Here is a 7,493-nt window from a genome sequence, read left to right as displayed (position 1 = left end):
TGAATTCATAAGGACATCCCACACACAATCCTTTGGCTTGAATTTGGGTTCATTTACATCACTGATTTTTAATAATGATCTAGTAAACCCATTCTCTATCCAAGGAAATTGTGTTACCCCATTTTTTACACATAAGACTGAGGATGATCATGAAACGGGAAACTAGGTCCTCAATCAGGATCATTGGGTAGCCGTGTTGTTTTGATGTACATATGTAAACTAAAATCACCTCCCTAGCAAGTATTAGGACCCTTAAACTAATGGGCTACCGCTGCACAGGCTATTTTTTTCTAAAGGGCAACACTATATTGCGCACTCTGACAATGAAAGGGTTAAACCCTGTTATTTTTGTGTATTTTTTAAGCTCAGAATATTAACCGTTAAAACTGACTAATTGTGATGCATGTGTAGTAAAAATATGTAGTAATAATTCAGAAACATCCTGAACACAACTACCTCCACTGGATAAACACTTAAATATTTTATCTGTAATGTTACTAAATGCCGAGAGGTATCTAGTGGAATGCTATACATGCAAACGTCGGCTATCCAATTTACCGATCTGCATTTAACCATTAATTTCCCCCCCTATATATAACAAGTAGCTTACAGAGCTTTGAGGATCCACAACATCTAACCTTTTTCTTGGCACATGTCCAATAACAATACAGATGGATGTAGTGGGTGATGAACTGATCAGCTGGAAATCGTCAGAGATTAAGTGCACCAACCTCTTAATACTTACCCTGTGCCCAAATACTAAATACTAGCTGGTAGTATAGTAGTATTAGGCGAGAAGGGTCCTCCTTTCCACGTGCTTTGCTATGTCTAATCACCTTTTGTTTTATGTCAGATGTGCTGTTTGAAGATGGTTTTGCAGCATGCCAGTGCTTGCTAAATAAATGATGAGCAAAGCGATGAATGATAGTGTTACCTGTTGCTGGGGTGGTATTATTGTCCTATGACCGATTGTTGAGCTCTGGGGATGCCTTGTCGCGGCCCCTTTTCAGGTTATTGTGTCTCTGACTTTTTGGCTAAGATTAAGTGTAGCATCTGTTCTTATCGGTTTAATATCTGATACGTCCCCTATCTGGGGAGACGAATATTAAATGGATTTTTAGAACAGGCAGACGGGAGAAGATCTTGCTCTGTCCAGGGTTGCCTAGTTTATGTAAAAAAGAAATTGTAAGTGTCCTGGGAAAAATGGGGGGTATGGCAACTTTAACAAGCAAAGTTAGCAAATCCTAGGAGTCGGGAGAGATGGGACTAAACGAAGAATTTACTAAAATATGTAAAGTGTAACTGTTCTTTTAAATCACTATTTAGAAAGGCGTGTAATCAACACTGGAACCTATAATATATCTCTAAATACTTAAAGTATATAAAACAGACAAGTGTAAATGTAGGCTTTGGCTATCAAGGGGCTATCGACTGTAATAATTGTAAGAGCGTTGTCTTTTTCCCTGGTGATATCCCACCTTTAAATTACAGCCACAATCCAGATGTTACTCCAAATGAGAAAAAAAAATGATTGTTAAAGTGAAAAAAAGGTGTTGGTTGCATCTTGTGTGTTTAGGCATTTCTCTCCAGATCAATTACCACTCGGCAGATCCCAGCAGCCAATTACTTCCCATGTGCGCAGTTTAACCCTTTCATATGAAACGCAATGGTTATGTCTGATAAGCAACTAACATTGAATACGTTTCCGTAATATAATTTGTATTTCAATATAGAGTTATCATAAAAATCAGTATAATTTATAAGGAGTGTTACATATGAGGGCAGCAGTGGTTGTTAGAGCCTAAAAGAAAACAAATAAAAATAATAATAAAAAACAGATATTTTAGATATTTTTTCCACATATATTCTTATTTATGGATTTCCACTCTAAGCATACATAGCAAAAAAGCGTCTAAAAGGGGCCCTTTAATCAGAATGCAAAAGCCCCAATTTTGGGCAAAAGGGGGAACTCCACTCCCCTTCCTTCTCAAGAAGGGATCCTGTACTGCCCTCAGATGTGTGCTGGATCCTATATCTCAAAGTATCCATTCCTGACTATTATTATCACAAACTGTATTCCCATGACATATTCAATAAGTTTGTAATAAATATCATGTTACAATAAAGATTAAAAAATACAATCATTTATAGAATGCATGCAACGATTACAATCCAAACTTAACTGTACGATGTAATGCAATATATTTTGTAACATATAATTCATCAAACAAATAATAAACATACACCGTAGCAGACATTTTCACTATAGGAGAAAGACTCCTGCAAAATGAGACCGGAGTAAATAAATCTGGCTTTTAAGAATATGAGCAAAAATGGAGCAATAGGACATTGTGTGTACAATGCGTTTATATTTTTTTGTGTAAATAGCTTTTTTCACACACACTCTCAGCTGTTTTTCATGCAGAAGATGTGTTGTGGCGAACACATCATCCTGCACTTCATATACCTACCTCCAGTCAGTTCCATTGCTGGTTCGACGAGCACTGTGGGTGAGAGTGTGTTGAGAGATCTGTGCTCGGAGAACTTTCCTGCCACTGACTGACTACTTTAAGCCCTCAGGCTCTGCATTGTCCCAGGTAGCCCCTGCCATGTCTCCACCAGCCCATGTCTTGTCCACACCAGGCCGTGTATTGCCCCCTTCAGCCCCTACCATGTTCCCACCAGCCCCTGACACGTCCCTCGACACGTCCCCATGTATAATACACCCCAAATTAAGTGTGGCCTTACCTGGTGGTCTAGTGTATCGGCAACAGCATGTCCCGTCAGATGTGACATGGGCCTGCCCATGAAACCTTACTCTTCTTCTCCTTAATTTTGATGCCCACTTAGTAAAAGGGCATTTTTTGCATGATTTGAAAGATCTGCGTTTATTACTTTTACATGACAATCCATAGCAGCGGTGTATCAAATTCTCCTACCTAAAGGCTTTCGACAGGTCACTCATTTGAAGAAAATCAGTAAAGGTTACTTTATAAAGTGGTATCACGTAGGGATACCTTTGTAAATTCACACCTGGAGTTCATAAAATGTCTTTGCCAGCTTATTTGGTTTTGAAAAATTGCTTCCTGTTTAATTCAATGAGCAGTAGCTAATATTTCCATCTTCCTCCTAGCAGGGAGGCTAGCTCCAGTACACTTCTTGTTCTGCCCATTCACATTTGTGCTCCAGTGCAGGTAGGAGCAAGTTTGACCTCACCCTTTTTGATGCTTCCGCATAGCTAAAGAGACTTTTACTTTCAAACTGCTATTTTTGCATATATATATATATATATATATATATATATATATATATATATATATATATATATATATATATATATATGGATGCTAACTGAAGAAACCAGGCAGAACCTAAACCTAAGGATGAACCTACACAGACACTCCATTAACAGACCCCATACAAATAATAACGGCACCCCAGTTGGTCACAGTTTATTATATATATGTATGAGTTTACTGCTTACTCACGTTCTATTGCAGTACTCATATGTGTGTGTGTGTGTGATGCCCCAACTGAGGGATGTCTCTTCCAGATGTTTACTAACTGTGCTATTTTGATCTGAGGGCAGCAAAAATAAAGTAACTTTCTGTAAAAGGGGCTTCCCACAAGAAACAAGAGGACAATACGTTTGCTCCTTCCTTATTTTTCCTAACATAGTCAGTATTGATTGCCATGGTGATAATTCAAACATTGCGCAAGACATTAGATTCAATGTGTTCCGAGTTTCTGTTTTAATTTCTTATACTGGATGTTTCATTGCCGCCATGTATAACGGACACCATTATTGTGACTTCCTTGGATTCTTTGTGATTCGTTTTCCATTCAAATATGGTTTCTTTGTCAGGGGCGTCACCAGGTTAGAATACGATCTGGGGCTGTAGCCAATGGCAATATTAAACGGTACGGTACTGATGATCACCATATGCCATATGTAGGGTGAAGGCGAGGAGTTCTACATAGTTTTTAACATAGCTTTTCACTTGCCTGCATTTGTTGATATGCAATGAATAAAAGACTCTTCCATCCATTGATTGATAATCCTCAACACATCAGATCCATTCCATTTGAGTTGGAGACTTCATGTACTCATAGTTGGAAAAGCAGGAGCCCTAATGAGAAGGTCCTGGCTAACTTATTTTGGTTTCTGCTCCACATACTCTTTCATTTATGTTCTGTTTATTTGTTACAGTTGGATTCATTGGTTGAGGAAGCAAACAGCACAATTCTGTCCAATTGAGAAATCATTCACAACAATTTAATGTTGTATGTCACAATGTGAATTCAATGCAGTAGATAAATCTATCACAAATACTTGAATAAAAGGCTCTCCAGCCTTTTAGTGAATCTGCACTAAATGGGCATTTTTTTATGAGAACAGATTATGCTTGATTTGCAATACAAATTAGATGTGTATACCTCTTTTGTACTAGGGGAACGCTTCTGGTAGATATTTGTAAAGAAGAACATATAACCGAAGCATAATCTCCCTCAATGTTATCATTTTTTTCTTATGCAATGTTAATAACCCCATCTGAGGTGCAATATTAACATCAGATCATTTTCTAACAGACTCCATCACTGTGAGATTTTCTCTTTTCGGAGTGAATTGAGGTTTAACCTTTCAGCCTTGTTAATAGTGTGTGGTGCGCATCGCTAACTGCATAAATATGGGTTTGGGTTAAGTAATAACCTAGACTCATTGATATGGAGATGTTTTACAAGCCAGCTGGCTTATCAGAAAGCGAAATTGGCAGAATGAAATAACCCAGATAGCTTTATTAAATGTTCTCGGTTTAAATAATTCAGGCATACATAATTATTTTGTTGCATTTTAAATACACACTGCATATAGGATATTTTTTATGTTCCCGGTTACAGTCCATTTGCTACAAGAGAGGTTGTAAACTTAACATTGTGTTGTATAAATGACTCTTAATGGACAGCAAATCTACTTACAGATGAATATATAAAAATAGGCTATGATATATATATATATATATATATATATATATATTATAATAGGGCATGTGGTCTCAATAGAGGCATATTAGCCAACAACTAGTGTATACTGAGATGCCACATAGAGCTGCCAATGCGTACTGTCAGATTTAATATGAGGTCTCAGCTGGTGCTTGGAGCATGCCCCCTTTTTTTGGCAGCTGCTTTAAATCATGTTGTTTGGGCGAGGGGATGTATAAAGAGCAGTAGCATGCCCTCTCCATATATGTGTCCATTTCTAAACGGTGGTGTCTGCTAATGGGCTTATTTATTTACTTAGCAGCTATATTATATTGATGTGGTCTCTACCAGAAGTGTCAGTATAATCACAACTGAGATTTTGATTGGCTGTTTGACTGAATGGCCTGTAAATTCTGAAGACTTTCCCATACACCATCACGGACACTGGTGTCCATGTACAGTGATTTGGACTACCCTTGTTGATTGTGCAGTTTATTAATAACAGACAAACTCCCTTTTGATTAAAATCATCGGATTTGCCCAATCTTTAACAGCCAACAGACATCCATGAAATGTCCCAGATAGCCTTCCCAAAGAAGAATGCATATAATACTTTTTGAATAAAATTTGCAAGGAACCACTCAGCTTAAAGTCCATTAAAGTCCATATGACGCTCATTAAAGTCCAAACTGGAGCTTATGTGCATTTGGGGTTTCCTTTGGAAGCATTGTTTTAATACCCAGCTTAAGCTGTTTCCCTTGAATATGGAGTTTATACTGAGAGTAATTATGGTACAATTCAAGATTAAATAATAAACCCACTATTGATAATAATGTATCTGAATATTTATGGAATCAGATGTATAACCTCGGCTCAAATACTGCAGACAATTCTTAGTTCTGGGTGGAAATAAACTCTTGCTTATCTTTCACCCTACATCAAAATATGGAGCGCATATACATGGGGGAACAAAAACAAATACCAATAGTGTAATGTGTAAAATAAAAAATAGTTAAATAGGGTGTAAGATCCACTCACAAACGGGCTGGATACAAAAGGCTCATCAAACGGACTCAGATGTAAAAGATCTTGAAAGCTGTAAAGACCAAGGAGAACCAAAATGGCGCAGTATCTTCAAAACCAAAAAAAGTAAATCAGATTGCACTTACAGAGATGAAGTAGCACAACTCAAAGAGTAATGTGCAAATGCTAAATCGAATGGATACTCCGGTAAACAGCCATAAAAATCTTCAATTTATTAGTCTCGACGCGTTTCGCCGATAGCACGTCGGCTTCTTCAGGAGACAATTAACAACAAATGATAAAATCGGATAAAAAAACCTATTATTGGTTATTTTTTTTTTATTACACGTGGAATATTGGTTCTTTTTCTGTTTACACTATCTTTCACCCTACACTGTTTTTATTCTGGCACCTTGTTTAGTGAATATTATCACTGTGCGGAGCTTTATTCCCAGTCATTATTAGAGAGGCAAGTGAGTGGGTGTTGAATATTCCATCGACTCATAAAAAAAAAGGATTTGATTGTGTACGGCCTTAAAACAAAAATGTGTACGCTGGAATTTTGCACATGACGCTTATCTAGATTTGATTTGTTTTCAGTCATCCATGATTGGTATGCCCTTTAGTGTTGATATTCAGATAAACACCTTATACTTCTAGTAATGCGTAGACAGAGTCAGTAACTCCTTAATTCTATCCATTTAATTGCGAGCGTCTGTCCTGATCAATAGCACAGATCGCATTATAGGAGGCATCTGTGTGCCATTGGGAATTCTTTTGTGTTGTGTCCTGTTTTTACAGCCTCCTTTGTCTCTTAACCCTTTCAAAGTCGGAAGAGGCCGGTGAAAAAGCATTTTGAAGACGTTGTGTGTTTTTACTTTACAGCTACTCGGCACTCCGCAGTGAATAAATATTTATTTGTAAGTGTGAATGAATCACAGTTGGATGCACATAATGTGTTCATTTAGAAAATAGCAGTTAATGAGGTGATAACGTAGTAGCAGAGGATTCTTTTTTATGGTATTTGTGTTAATAATAGTCATGTACTTCTATGTTCCCAAGCCAAATATGTGGCTTTTGTTAAATATATATATATAAATATATATATGTGTGTGTTTACGCTCATGGTTGACACAATGTAACATATTTCTCTATAGAGTTCTTCGTATTAAGTCCCAGCAGAATCTTGGGCTCGCGAAACGTTACATGATAAATCCGATTGAAAGGCAGCAAAATTTAATTATTAAACAACCTGATGCTGCTGCACAGAAACGGTCTTGTGGGGATGCGACGTTCGCAGGACAGATTACAGGACAAAGCGTTTTGCATCCGGATACCTCAGACTCTTCTCTTCCCCACAGGTCTTGCTTGTGGGTTGATGGCCCGCTAATGTGTGTTAATTAGCAGGATTTGTTTTACAAATCTCTGGCTGGTAGATTAAAATCGGCAAGTGTCGTGGAAGGCGTGAGAAGAAAAGCAAATCCCTTCTC

General features: G+C 37.5%; 1 pseudogene; it reads left to right on the top strand.

The window, feature by feature from the left end:
• Positions 1 to 1,013: 1,013 nt before the first annotated feature.
• Positions 1,014 to 1,185, top strand: LOC128469541 (uncharacterized; annotated as a pseudogene).
• Positions 1,186 to 7,493: the final 6,308 nt, after the last annotated feature.

This window comes from Spea bombifrons, chromosome 11, assembly GCF_027358695.1.
Source record: "Spea bombifrons isolate aSpeBom1 chromosome 11, aSpeBom1.2.pri, whole genome shotgun sequence".
Classification (NCBI taxonomy): domain Eukaryota; kingdom Metazoa; phylum Chordata; class Amphibia; order Anura; family Pelobatidae; genus Spea; species Spea bombifrons.
The sequence above is the reverse complement of the archived record's forward strand: the minus strand, read 5'-3'. Positions and strand labels throughout refer to the sequence as shown.